At 47.7% G+C, this 15,195-nt stretch overlaps 1 protein-coding gene across 4 annotated transcripts in view; it reads right to left on the bottom strand.

Moving 5' to 3' along the window:
* Positions 1 to 15,195, bottom strand: part of NKAIN2 (sodium/potassium transporting ATPase interacting 2) — a 621,679-nt gene that overhangs the window by 11,245 nt on the left and 595,239 nt on the right. The window lies entirely within an intron of this gene.

Below are 15,195 nucleotides of genomic sequence, written 5' to 3'. Positions count from 1 at the left end.
TTTTGACTGCTCTATTTTACATTAGTCTCACATGTCACTGTTATCAGAGGTGGCTCTTCTGTCATGCTTTGCCTCAGTAAAGTCATATGTTCATATACACACAGGCAGAGATGTCATTCCTTTGAAAGACTGGGTGCTGAGATGCTTGTTTTCCTAGTGGGACCTGAATAGGATAACAGCAACACCATTTGTCTGTGAAATGTCTTAAGGAATTCAGGCTGAGTAGTTTCTTCCTTTGCTGATGTTAAGGGGCTTGTCAGGCATGGCTGTAGTTACAACTCTGACACAGACAGGTCATGTGGCTCAAAACACAGACATCTTTCCTATTACTGAACATCCACAAGGATGGGAAGTTTCAGCCTATGCTCACAGCCATGGTCCACACTGTCTTCATTGTGTATCTGGACAGGATGAAGGGCATTAAAGAGCTTCTGGGCCTCTCAATTTAAGAAAGATGCTGAGGTGCTGGAAGGTGTCCAGAGCAGGGCAGCAAGGCTGGGGAGGGGCCTGGAGCACAGCCCTGTGAGGAGAGGCTGAGGGAGCTGGGGGTGTGCAGCCTGCAGAAGAGGAGGTTCAGAGCAGAGCTCATTGCTGTCTACAACTACCTGAAGGGAGGCTGTAGCCAGGTGGGGTTGGTCTCTTCTCCTGGGCAAGAAGCAACAGAACAAGGGGACAGAGTCTCAAGTTGTGCCAGGGGAGGTCCAGGCTGGATGTTAGGAGGAAGTTGTTGTCAGAGAGAGTGATTGGCATTGGAATGGGCTGCCTGGGAACGTGGTGGAGTCACGGTCCCTGGAGGTGTTTAAAAGGAGACTGGGTGAGGCACTTAGTGCCAGGGCTTAGTTAATTAGGAGGTTGGACTTGATGATCTTAGAGGTCTTTACCAACCTGGTTAATTCTGTGACTCTGATTATTTTTCATTTCTGTAACGGACCTCTGGAGATCAACTAATCCAAGCCCCCTGCTAGAGCAGAGTTCCCTAGCTCAAGTTACACAGGAATGTGTCTGGGTGGGTTTTGAAAGTGTCCAGAGAAGCCTCCATAACCTCTCTGGACAGCCTGATGCAGAGCTCTGGCATCAAAGGAAAGAAGTTTCTCCTTAAGTTCAAGTTTTGCTTTAAGTTCTCCTTTCTTGATGGTTCTCCTTCCAACACACCTCCAGTGCCACATGAGCAGTCACCTCTGCCCTTTCTTTTCCTTCACCTCCTGCTAACTGGACAGTCTCTTTCTCAGATGGAAGCTCTACTTTGGCTCTCTGAGGTGTCACAACTCCCCGGCGTGTGCTTACGCTGCTCCTTCTATATAAACTGAAATCTCAGCTTCTCCCTGTGATATTTACCCATGGATAATTTCACATCCATTCCAGTTCAGCATGGCTAAACTCAGCACTTTCAGCTGCTCCTCCCTAACCTTCTTGGCTGTTTCACACAGTGAATGATGACACCTGTAACCCTCAAGTCTGCCTGCCACTTGAGGATATAAGTTAGAAGTCAACTTGGTTTGGGCTGGGCACAGTTTAATTTCCAAGCACTATTTTTGCATAGTGAAGAGGAAGACTTCTCCATCTGTTGACACAGCTCCAACATTTACCCAGGGCACTTGGTGTCAAACACCACCATTTTTCCTTTCTTTTTTTTTCAATTCCTTTCCAACTCATGGAGCTATGGGGCAAAGGCTGCAGGACTCACCTTTTTGTCTAGGTTTCTCCTCTCTACATTCTCCTGCTGATTTAATTGTCTGTATTACATCAAGCAGAAGCTAAATCATTTTACCTTTAAAGTCTTTTGTAGAGGCTCCACATCAATCTCTCTTTCAAGTTCAAAACAGCTAAATTCTGACCCATATTTGCCAGCTTGACCTTCCCAAGCATTTTCTTTCCTTGTGAGGATGTCCTCACAAACAGTTCTCTCATCATTTTCTCTACAACTCATCTTTGCTCTCCTGGCAATAGTTAGGTTGCCAATGTCCTTACAGTCTTGTCCACCACAGAGCTTGCTCATAGCTTCTCTGTGCGTCTCTGTGTGTGTGTGCACATGGGTGCTTCTTGGACATTCAGGTAATGCCTAAACATCTGACATCTTAAATTTATATACACTGGATCCAAAGGGCAAAGACTTGAACCCTTGGAATCAGGCCTTGGAAATGCCATAATTAAGCTCCACCAGCCCAGAACTGTCAAGGTTGGAGGGGACCTACCTCAAGGATTGCCTACTTCCAACTCCCATGCCACAGGCAGGGACATTTTCCACCAGATCAGGTTGCCCAGAGCCACATTCAGACTGGTCTTAAAAAACTCCAGGAATGAGGCTTCCACCACCCCTGTGGACAACCTGTTCCAGGGTCTCACCACCCTCACAGTGAAGAACTTCTTCTTAACATCTAATCTCAATCTTCCCTCCTCTAGCTTGGATCCGTTCCCCCTAGTCCCTATCACTACTAAGCCACCACAAGGCACTCCGCTGCACAGGTAGTTGGGAGAGAGGAGAGACAGCAACCAAACCACAGGTAATAACACTGCTGGAGGCACTGCTGGTGCAGAAGTGTGAGAGAACAGAGAGCTGTGCACAAATACTGGTAGCTAAGAACTGAACAAAAAGGGGGGAAAAATGGAGGGGAGCAAAATTAGGCTTATTTTTAATAACACTGGAAATGACTCCACTCTGGTGAGACCCCACCTGGAGTATTGCATCCAGTTCTGGAGCCCCTATTACAACAGGGATGTGGAGATGCTGGAGCATGTCCAGAGAAGGGTCATGAGGATGCTCAGAGGGCTGCAGCAGCTCTGCTGTGAGGACAGACTGAAAGAGTTGGGGCTGTGCAGGCTGGAGCAGAGGAGGCTCCCAGGTGACCTTCTTGTGGCCTTCCAGGATCTGAAGGGGATCTACAGAAAAGCTGGGGAGGGACTTTTTAGGCTGTCAGGGAGTGCCAGGACTGGGGGGAATGGAACAAAGCTGGAGGTGGGGAGATTCAGCCTGGACGTGAGGAGGAAGTTGTTGAGCATGAGAGTGGTGAGAGGCTGGAATGGGTTGCCCAGGGAGGTGGTTGAGGTTCTGTCCGTGGAGGTGTTTAAGGCCAGGCTGGCTGAGGCTGTGGGCAGCCTGCTCTAGGGTAGGGTGTCCCTGGCCATGGTGGTGGGGTTGGAACTGGCTGATCCTTGTGGTCCCTTCCAACCCTGACTGATTCTGTGACACAAACCTAAAAGAGCATATGGAGACACCCTTGCTCCTGTAGCTTTGCCAGTATCGTGCCAACCACCTCACTGTTTGGTGAAGGCACTTCCAAAACACTTTAGCCCTGCTGCCTTTCAATGCTGTGAGCATGGCCTGATGGCTGTTCCAGAGCAGAGCACACAGGAGGAGGTTTGCTTGCATACAACCTCAGTAAAGTTTGTTTACAAGGACAATCAAATGTTATTGGTCTTTGTGCTGACTGCACAGTGATTTAGACTTGCAAAACAGGGTAAAGCCAAGCACTTGGAAAGCAGGGGGAAGCAGGGCATCTGCCAACGCTGTGTTGGAAGGGCTCTGCCCTTCCTGCAACCACAGGAGGGTTCAGAAACATCATAAGGACTTGGACACTCAGTCTGGTTCATGCAGTGCAATGAGCTGTATGTCTGCCAAACAGCCAGTGCTGGCCTGGCGGTGCTCTTAGCTCACCCATCTGCATGGTGAAAGGAAAACCTGACGTTGTCAAACCACAAACTCACAGAGGTTGGAAGGGACCTCCAGAGATCGAATCCAACCTCCTTGCCAAAGCAGGATCACCAAGGGTAGTTCACACAGGAATGCATCCAGGCAGGTTTTGAAAGTGTCCAGAGAAGGAGACCCCACAACCTCCCTGGGCAGCCTGCTCCAGGGCTCTGTCACCCTCACTTTAAAGAAGTTTCTCTTCATATTGGAGAACTCATGACACTTATGACTCCTAGGATGGCCACAGGAGAAGCAAGGAAAAACCCCTACACAAATTGTGGTGGCTTCTCTGCTCAGATTGTTCCCTCACCACCACTGTTTCCATGTTGTTTATTTCTATAACAATCAAACTTACTCTAGTTATTTGCTTCACAGAGGTTTTGCCTCCAGCTTCATCTCCTCTTATCACATTTCATGTTGGATAAGGGCCTGCAGCATCTCTGTCTGTCTGTGTTGCTGCTGATCTTCTGGCTAATTCTTTGATCAGCCTTTCTGAGATGAGACACAGGACTGAGGAGGGAAGCAGGTTTGGGAAACCTGTGAAGCACCATCTGGTGTCATTACCTTTACAAAGGTACTGACAGGGATCTCAGCCATCTACTCCCTGTAACTAGGACCAGGCAGGGATGCAGATATTGCAGTCAAAGTGAGCCCATCTTGGGTTGTACTCAGCAGAAGATATCAAGATGATCAGTGCTGAAAGTTCAGAAATTACAGAAGCCAAATTGTGTCCCAGAACTCCCAAGCAGAAGAGGGATCTGCTTGGTGGCAAAACCTCAGCACGGGACACGACAGAGACCATGCTCTGGCACAATGCCTCAGCAAAGCAGACCTCACCACCAGCAGCAACCACATTGAAGAGGTGGGAACCAAGGTCATGGCCGAGCAGAAAGGAGCCAGGAGGAAAGCAGCCAGGAGTAATGGCTGGAAGGCCATGCTCTGGAGCAATGTCTCAGCAAAGCAGAGCTCATCACCAGCAGCAACAACAATGAAGAGGTGGGAACCAAGGTTGTGGCTGAGCAGAAAGGAGCCAGGATGAAAACAGCCAGGAGTAATAGCTGGAAGGCATGAGAGAGTCTTTGGCAGCTGAAAGAGGGACCAGGGCTAGGGCAGGCAAGAACAAGAGCTAGAGGCCAGGAGGAAATGGCTGCAGCTGCAGCACAGCTACAGCAGTGAGAATTACTGGACTGAACTGGTCAGCATTGCCTTTTAGATCTGATAAATGCAGCAAGCAACCTGCCAAGCTTATAGACCTGGAAACTGGTTTCAGTCAGCAGGCTGCCGCTTGACCCTTGCGAGGCTTTTGCAAGGTTTGTTCAACCTTGCAGCAGAACCTGTCCAATGCTCCCTAAAGAGTCTGTAAAAGACTTCCACTCAGCTATGAGAACATGAATAGCTGTTAGACTATATTGGTTTTCTAAACTGGACAGACCTGGACACTGCTGGATAATAGTCATTTGCTTCCAAATGTTCATGTCTGAGTGCCGAACGACAACAACAACAACAACAAATCTAGCCTTGTAACAGGGTTGGACTAACAAATCACTCCAAGAATTAAAGGAAATGTGGGGCAGACTGAATTATCAAAGAAGTTATCAAATGAATCACTGGGGGGAAAAAATGTTCTTAGCCAGATCATTGCTAGGGGCAAGCAATAAAGAGAGGAAGAAAAGAAGAAAAAAGGAGGAAGAAGAAAATGCCGGGGGCAGTAGCCTCCAAGGGTGACCACCACACTAATAAATTAGAATAAGAGTCATTAGTAGGTGCAACAAAGTGGAGAATTAAGGCTCAGATCTGTGAAAGTTAACAGCCCAATGCTAATGAAGACCTATCTAGATATTTAAAAGGGAAAGTAATAAGGAGAACTTAAACAGAAGGCATGCTGATAAAAGTAATTTAATAGAAGGCAATGTCTCAGGAATGTAGGAAACTGTGAGGAGCTCATGTTGGCTGCCTCAGCAGGGGAGATGCTTGGGTTGTGGACAGCTGTCCTTTTCAGGGCCACTAGAAATGGTTAATGAGTCCAATTCACCCACTGCAGCTTATTACCACTCCTCTCCAAGAAGCCTCTGTCCTTCGGTCAGGGCTGAGCTCAGCTGGCCAGGATGTGATACCAGCTACTCGGTCTCCATTTCCTACAGCTTGCTCTGTTGACAGTAGTGGTTTAAAATGGTTCAAAAAGCAGTACTTACTGTGTGTAAGAAAGAATCATTGAATCATAGAATCAGGTTGGAAGAGACCTTCAAGATCATCCAGTCCAACCTATCACCCAGCCTTGTCCAACCAACTAGACCATGGCACTAAGTGCCTCAGTCTTTTTTTGAACACCTTCAGGGATGGCAACTCCACCATCTCTCTAAGCAGCCCATTCCAATGGTTGGAGTGGCAACATGTAACTGGTCCATTATAGTTTGCAATGCAAGTTGCATGGACTCTGATGCAGATGACCAGTATCCTAGCTCCAAGCAAAGCCCACTTTCATTTTGGCTACACCCCTAAGGAGGCAGCCAGTCACCCACCAAGGTTGGGGTAGGAAAGGGGATGGTAGCCCCACAGAGCTGCCTAGAGGCTGCTCCTTCACCTGTGCTCGGCAGGGCCTGAGCTTCTCTTGCTCTGTTGGGGTGGAGGAGGAGATGTTGTCCCTGGCACAGTATAGGAGAGCCTCTAAAGCCTATCACAGAATCAACCAAGTTGGAAAAAACCTCTAGGATCATTGAGCCCAACCTATCAAAAGACCTCTAGGATCATCGAGCCCAACCTATCACCTAACCCTTCTAGTTAACTATGTCCTCCACAGTCAGTACCAAGTAGCAACAATGACTGACATGAAAATGGAGTCTTTCACCAGCATCAAAACAAAACACAACTGCCTGCCTGAAAGCATTCTCCATGCAATTCTCAGCTTGGAGGGAGCCTTGGATGTTGCTAACTTTTCCTGCCTTTGAATAAGAGCATTGTTCATTTTTAAACATCAAAACATGTCCATGGCAAGAAGACCACATCCTCTTCAGCTCTGGCAACGACTTGAGTGTCTCTTCAAATCATCTGTGGCTTTTGGTGTCAGAACTGTCACTATTTACTACTTTGTTTCTGCTACTGCTGTGATGCAGCCGTGTGGGGTATTGTTTGTGTGATCTGGACTTTGTGTTCCCTTCCTGAAACAATTAATTCATGACTAGACAAGTAATATTTTCAAAGGGGTTTTGTATGCAACATATCTTTCCTCAGAAAAGATGTTAACTGTTCCTTCCCTTGTCACATGTCCAGATCTCTTCAAACACCCCTGCAACATGTCTCACTTGAAAAAAGATAAAACCAAGGAGTAGTGAATAGTTAAAACAACCCCATGCAAAGCAGGTGCAGCTCCCTGGCTCTTACAATGCATTGATTTTATCAAGCAGTATCCCATTGTGATGAGCTGCTGGAATGGAAATGTTGCTTCCTCCAAGCTTTGTATTGTGTTATTTAGACATTTTTCAAACTGGAGGCTGACAATCCCCTCAGGAGGCCGTGATGGATGCAAGGGGAGTGGCAGGCAAGACAGTGAGGGAGAGGAGAAATTATCCTAGATGGAGCCAGCACCGCCACCATTTCCCCCTGTGTGAACTTCGTTATATATTTGCCTCATACCACAACCCTGTCTCCTAGGGATTCCTTGAACATCAACTTCATTAGTTACGAAGGCAGCAATCCATAACCAATTTTCTTTTCATGTCAAGCTTGTTCATGTATAAACCCATCCCTTTTGTTGGAAACATTTGCAATTAATCCCACAAAACAAAGGAAATGCAAATGGTACAGTCTACCCTAAGCAGCCCTCCTGACTCAAGGCCCTGACCACCATCTATTACACACTAAAATGAATTGAAATTCCCACTTTGAGCCTAACCTAATTTTCTAGTGATAATAGGCATGGATTCCCAGAAGCATTCTATGCATCTAGATAGTAACATCCTAATTTCCTTTCCTGGTAAATGTTTTAAATAAGATTTTAGCACCAAAGGAAATTAACCTTTAAATTAATTGTAATTATAAAATACCATCGCTGATTTTTGTCTTCAGACTAATTACTTGCTATTATTTAAACAAACTGCACCTCCTCTGAGCTTTAAGTTTGCTTCTCTCCCTGCAGTGCTGTGCCAAACGACCACAGAGTAGGCTGTGCAATGCCTGCCAAGCCCTGTGACACCTTGGACTGCTCAGGTCCTTTTGTAACTCAAATGCAGCCAGTTGCATTTGCCATATTTTCCCCACCAGCAGCTTTCCTCCCTGTGCTTCAGCCTCATACTCTGCAGCTCAGACATCTCTAGCCTGTGCTTTCCAACCAACAAACATGTCTTGTGTGCATGTGCTCTGTGGTGGTGAGAAGGGTACACAGGCCACACCTTGAGTACTGTGTCCAGTTCTGGGCTTCTCAACTCAAGAGAGATGTTGAGGTGCTGGAAGGTGTCCACAGAAGGGCAATGAAGCTGGTAAGGGGCTTGGAGCACAGCCCTGTGAGGAGAGGCTGAAGGAGCTGGGGGTGTGCAGCCTGCAGAAGAGGAGGCTCAGGGCAGAGCTCATTGCTGTCTACAACTGCCTGAAGGGAGGCTGTAGCCAGGTGGGGTTGGGCTCTTCTGCCAGGCACTCAGCAACAGAACAAGGGGACACAGTTTCAAGTTGTGCCAGGGCAGGTCTAGGCTGGATGTTAGGAGGAAGTTGTTGTCAGAGAGAGTGATTGGCATTGGAATGGGCTGCCCAGGGAGGTGGTGGAGTCACCATCCCTGGAGGCGTTGAAGCAAAGCCTGTCTGGGGCACTTGGTGCCATGGTCTGGTTGATTGTTCAGAGCTGGGTGCTAGGTTGGACTGGATGATCTTGGAGGTCTCTTCCAACCTGGCTAATTCTATGAGTCTAACACCAGCCTTCAGCCCTGCAAAAAGTCCTCTCCAACACAGGGCATGACTGGAAATGGCAACACAGGAACTAGATCTTGATATGCGCAAAAAGATGCTGCTCTGCAGGCATCTCAGAGAATCAGGGAATTGTTTTGGTTGGACAAGATCTCCAAGCTGTTGTCCAACCACTGACCAAACACCACCATGCCCACTAAACCATGTCCCAGAGTGTCATAGGGAAACATGGACATGTTTCTTGAACACCTGTAGGGATGGTGACTCTACCTCCCTGGGCAGCCTGTTCCAATGTCTGACCACTCTTTCTGTAACGAAATCTTTCCCAGTATCCAATCTAACACACAACCTTCCTCAGCCCAGCACAACTTGAGGCCATTTCTTCTTGATACTCTGGAAAAGAAATTCCTAAGTGAATTTCTTAAATGTTCCTGGTGGCACTGCCATCCTCCAAGGCAGCTCCATCTAAGATGACAAGCATGAGGCAGTACCACAGAACAGCAAAGGTTTCTGTCCCTCCACTCTTCTATTAGCATCTCAACAGCCTAAGGCATCTCATTTGCCTCCCTTTGGTTTACTTGGTTCACATAGCAACAAGCAAATAGGAAAAGCTTCTAATTGAGCCACGGGCTGTAAATCATATTTCTTCATTACTGGATCTTAGGCATGGGGCTCTGTAGACCTGGTCTTCCCTACCTTGTTTTGTGTTACACAAGTGTAAGACCAAACACTGCACTGGTAGGGCTGCAGGTTGCACTGTGGCTGTGGTGTCACCTTTCAGCTGTGAGGTAAAAGATCTGCCAAGCTGACGGGGACAGATGCATTCAAGTCCACCTTGAGAGCAGAAGCATGGTTGCTGTTATCTTCAATCATCTCCCTCAGCCTTAGATTCTGCATCCTTCCCAACTTTGTCCTGTGCTAGCAGTCGTAGCATCCACCAGAAAATAGGAAGGGGCATAGAGAACAGAGTTCACAGCTGAACGTTTGCTGCTGGTTTCTCTTTGTTTTCAAGACTTCATCAGGGATGGAAGCTGAGGTATTATTTTTCTGTAACATCTCACTAAGCAGATTGTGAAGAGCATTTGGCATAGAAATAAAGTGAACACCTGAGCATATTCTGCATTTCAATAGTGCTTTTCATCCCAGAAGCTCAAAGTCATAAAGCAACACACCTGTGAGTTTGTCCCTGTCATTATTTCCCGTTCTAAATATGGGAAACAGAAGTACAAGGAGGTTAAATAACCTGCCCAAAGGTGGAAGGCAGCCTGTAACAGAGCTAAAAATAAAAGGTTTTTCTACCTGTCCCATATGTTTGTCAGAATATCACATCTCTCACATCTAATGAATTTAGTTTTGTCATTTACAAGAAAATGTTTTGTCATCTTCAGACTTTCCAGGCCAAGTCTAGGATCCCAGAGTGGATTGCTGCCTTCATTGCTCACCAGGAGATCATCCTCATATGGGATAGAATCGTAGAATCAAACAGGTTGGAAGAGACCTCCAAGATCATCCTGTCCAACCTAGCACCCAGCCCTAGCCAATCAACCAGACCATGGCACTAAGTGCCTCATCCAGACTTTGCTTCAACACCTCCAGGGATAGCGACTCCACCACCTCCCTGGGCAGCCCATTCCAATGCCAATCACACTCTCTGGCAAGAACTTCTCAAAAGCTGGGCTTTGTAAGAAAGCTCTACTAAAAGGTTACTAGAGCCTTCTGAGCTAGACATCCTAAAAGCTGAGTTTTGCAAGCAAAATCTACTTAACCCAGTTGCAGTTTCTTCTGCTTCACAGTTTAGCTGGAAACAAAGCCAAAAGATGACCATCTGTGGATCCCTGCTGGCAAGAGACAGTGCAAAGGTTGTACCTCATAATACTCACACACCTCATAATACTAGGTGTTCCCAGACATCCCATAACTATTCTCTGATTGCCTTGTCATTCTCTCCTGATAGGCAAACACTGTTTCTTCACCCTGTCTGGGTCTGCAAGGTGGCTTTCTGGACTGGGATTTCACTGTGGGAAACAGACTGGTGATTTTGTCTAGGCTGAGGTTTCTCCCTAGCCAAAGTCCAAACACAGCTCCAGGCTGAGTGGGGAATGGCTGGCAGCAGCCCTGAGGAACAGGACCTGGGGGTCTGGGGTGATGAAAAGCTCAACAGGAGCCTGCAGTGTGAGTGCAGCCCAAACAGCAACTGTGTGCTGGGCTGCAGCAAGAGCAGTGTGGGCACAGGGCAAGGGAGGTGATTCTGCCCCTTGGCTCTGCTCTCCTCAGTCCTGGGTGCAGTTCTGGAGCCCTCAACACAAGAAGGACATGGAAGTGTTGGAGCCAGTCCAGAGGAGGGCTGTGAAGATGCTCAGAGGGCTGCAGCAGCTCTGCTATGAGGACAGGTTGAGAGAGTTGGGGCTCTGAAGCTCTCTGGAGAAGGGCAGGGTTCGAGGAGATCTTGGGGTGGCCTTACAGTATCTGAAAGGGGACTACAGAAGGGGTGAGGAGGAACTATTGACAAGGTCTTGTGATGACAGGATGAAATGGGTTTGAACTGTGTGAGGGGAGATTTTAGACTACATGTTAGGAAGAAGTTGTTTGCAGTGAGGGTGGTGAGATACTGGCACAGGTTGCCCAGGGAGGTTGTGGCTGTTCCCTCCCTGAAGGTGTTCAAGGCCAGGTTGCTCCCCTGTTGTAGTGGGAGGTGTCCCTGCCTATGGTGAGGGTTTGGAACTGGATGAGCTTTGAGATCCCTTCCAACCTAAACCATTCTATGATTCTAATAACAAGTCCATCCCCCCTTCCCCTCAACAGGACCTGCAGGGAGAGTGCAGAATTCTCACTTCAGTAACCCATGTTCCTTTTTTAATTGCTTACAGACAAAAAGCCCTGGGGAGGTGAGGGAAGGGGGAGGGGGGGAAATGTTGCTTTACTGCTTACATTCCAGGCTTTTCCACGAAATATCTCTATCTTTAATAACATTTTCAAATCCCACATTGCATTTGCTTTTAGTGAGGCAGTAACAGCTTATAGCAGGGAGCAAACTGCTACTGAGGAAATGCACATTAAAGGAACATTTCAATGTTATTAAAAATAATGTGCAGCCTTTCAAGAAGAAGAAGGAAAAAAAAAAGGCAGACCTGATACTGCTTTGGAAAACAAATGAGGAGCTCCAATAAGTTTACAGCCCTTGAATGCCTCCAAGTAATGACATTGCTGTGGCTGACACTTTCAGGCTTTATTTTTAATTGCTGCAGCTAATAATGCTAATGAGGTAAGAATGACAATGGATTAGGAATAGCAGTGGCAAGAGTGAAAAGGAGAGCGTTTTGCTGGTGGCAGCCCTGCTGGGCAGCCATCAGAGAATCATTTGGGTTGGAAAAGACCTTCAGGATCATCACGTCCAACTGGAGTTAATGCTATTCTACCAAGTCCATCACTTAGCCATATCCTCAAGCAGCACATCTACACAGCTTTTAAAGACATCAAGGGACAGTGACTCCAGCACCTCCCCAGGCAGCCTGCTCCAATGCCTGACAACCCTTGGAGTGAATATTTTTTTCCTAATGTCCAGTCTAAAGCTCCCCTGGTGCAGATTGAAGCTGTTTCCTTTTGTTCTATCAAAGAACCATACAATGTCAGGGGCTGGAAGGGACCTCAAAAGCTCATCCAGTCCAACCCCCCTGCCAGAGCAGGATCACCTACACCAGATGACACAGGAACACATCCAGGCAGGTTTTGACTATCTCCAGAGACGGAGACTCCACAACCCCAGTAGAAGTTGCCTTTCCCAAATGGAGATCTGAGGCACTCCAAACCTCAAAGCTCCTCCTCCCTAGGTAGCCATGGGGAACATGATGCAGAAGAGACCTTTGGGAGGGCCAAAGCACCACCAAGGGAAGTAACCAGGGAAAAGCAGTCTTGTCTAACCCCTAGAGATGGGTGCTGCAGGCCAGCTCCAGTGTCACAGCCCTGCCTGGGGCTGTACCAGAAGGGAAGGCAGCTTTCTCTTTAATTCTTCATGCAGAATTAACCCCAAACAGATTGTTCTCATGAAAGGTAGTGTGGACTTGTACTTTGATTTAAGGGGCCTGCTGCTGGATTTATTTGATGTGGGAGTAATTAAAACCTCCAGACTTGCTGACTCAGCCCTAGTTACGACCCTGATTTGATCACTGTATTGTTCCATTCCTAATCCTTTAGTGAGGTTGGAGCAGGTTAATCTTGGTGAAATGTTTGCTTAATTCTACCCTCCCTCACTTATTCTCTTAATAAAATCTGCATAAAGAATGGAGAAACAGTAATTCTTTCAGCCTGTTCCAATTACTCTGAGAGCAAAGCTAATTCAGCTGAAGCAGCTTAAGAGCAACTTGATTGTATTTCTATAGTGGGGGCTCTGTGCCAAAAGAAGATGAAGCACCTTCCCTGCTTTGGAGCAGCGTCCCTGTGTTAATCTGGTTAAAATCTGGGACATGCCCATGTCTGCCTCTTGGATGTTGCTCCATTTTTCCCTTTAGTCTCATGCCAGGCTCAGCATTTCTGCCTCTTTTCTCCTCTGCTGGACTGATGTTGCTGCCAATCCATCAAATTGGAGCACCTGCTATGAGGACAGACTGAAAGAGTTGGGGCTGTGCAGGCTGGAGAAGAGGAGGCTCCCAGGTGACCTTCTTGTGGCCTTTGAGAATCTGAAGGAGGCTACAAAAAAGCTGGAGAGTGACTTTTTAGGCTCTCAGGGAGTGCAGGACTGGGGGGAATGGAGTAAAGCTGGAGGTGGGGAGATTCAGACTAAATGTGAGGAGGAAGTTGTTCAGCATGAGAGTGGTGAGAGGCTGGAATGGGTTGCCCAGGGAGGTGGTTGAGGCCCCATGCCTGGAGGTGTTTAAGGCCAGGATGGATGAGGCTGTGGACAGCCTGCTCTAGGGTAGGGTGTCCCTGGCCATGGTAGAGGGGTTGGAACTGGCTGCTCCTTGTGGTCCCTTCCAACCCTGACTGATTCTGTGCTTCTAAACCTGAGCAGGAAGTATCTGTATGGAGCACAACTTCTGGCTGTCACAGTGAGCACTCACAGGGGATGTCTGAGTGGAGAAGGAGATAACATAATTCTCACTTTTTATTTCATGCAGAAATTAAAGCAGTTTTATTACCTCAAAGAGCCAAATTTGAGCTGAGGATTATTATATTATCATAGAATCAAACAGGTTGGAAGAGACCTCCAAGCTCAGCCAGTCCAACCTAGCATCCCGCCCTAGCCAAGCAACCAGACCATGGCACTAAGTGCCCCAGCCAGGCTTGGCTTCAACACCTCCAGGGATGGTGACTCCACCACCTCCCTGGGCAGCCCATTCCAAGGCCAATCACTCTCTCTGGCAACAACTTCCTCCTAACATCCAGCCTAGACCTCGTCGAGCACAGCTGGAGACTGTGTCCCCTTGTTCTGTTGCTGTTTGCATGGCAGAAGAGCCCAACCCCACCTGGCTACAGCCTCCCTTCAGGTAGTTGCAGACAGCAATGAGCTCTGCCCTGAGCCTCCTCTTCTGCAGGCTGCACACCCCCAGCTCCCTCAGCCTATCTTCATAGAGTTTGTGCTTCAGGCCCCTCCTCAGCTTTGTTGCCCTTCTCCGGACACCTTCCAGCACCTCAATATCTCTCTTGAATGGAGGGGCCCAGAACTGGACACAGCACTCAAGGTGTGGCCTGACCAGTGTTGAGTACAGGGGAAGAAGAACTTCCCTTGTCCTACTGGCCACACTGTTCCTGATGCAGGCCAGGATGCCATTGTCTCTCTTGGCCACCTGGGCACACTGCTGCCTCATCTTCAGCCTACTATCTAGCAGTACCCCCAGGTCCCTTTCTTCCTGGCTGCTCTCCATTCACTCTGTCCCTAGCCTGTAATGCTGCTTGGGGTTGTTGTGGCCAAAGTGCAGAACCCTGCACTTGGCCTTGTTAAATCTCATCCCATTGGCCTCTGCCCTCCTATCCAGCCTGGTCAGGTCCCTGTGCAGGTCTCTCCTACCTTCCAACAATCAACACCTGCTCCTAGCTTGGTGTCATGTCAAGATGTACTGAAATGCTGCAGTGGCCCTTTAAAAAAATCAAGGTTAAAGTACGGGGGGGGGCGGGGGGGGGGGGGGGGGGGGGGAGGTGGGGGCGCGGCGGCAAAAATGAAATGGTTTGGCTCCATAACATGTAATAAGAGCAAATTCTGCTCAGCAGGCTTCTATTGGTACAAATAAGCAGAAGAAACAGAAACATCCATCTCCATGAAATAATTTTCCTCCTTGTAGTCGTACCCTGGGAGCAGCAAGAACAAAGAGGAGCTCCACAGTTTCACCTCTCATAAATGAAGGTCCTGCCAGAGATGCTTTTGCAAGCCAACACACAAGTCCACACAGAAGAGCTCAACCCTCAGTGGAAACCAATTTTTATAAAGACAGTGAATAACAATCTGGAAGGAGAAGGAAAGATTTAAAAGCAGGCAGCTTGTATTTTGTATTTACCAGTTGGGAGTTCTGCTTCTTTTATGTCTTAAGCTAAACAGGACAAAATAGTAAATGACAATGATCACTTGAGAAGCAAAGCAGTGTGGATTTCTTTTTTACAGCTGCATTTCAGGGTTCTTTTGTCTTTCAGGG

The sequence above is a fragment of the Pogoniulus pusillus genome, chromosome 33 (assembly GCF_015220805.1).
Source record: "Pogoniulus pusillus isolate bPogPus1 chromosome 33, bPogPus1.pri, whole genome shotgun sequence".
Lineage (NCBI taxonomy): Eukaryota > Metazoa > Chordata > Aves > Piciformes > Lybiidae > Pogoniulus > Pogoniulus pusillus.
Note: the sequence above shows the minus strand (reverse complement) of the source record. Positions and strands in the feature narration are given on the sequence as shown.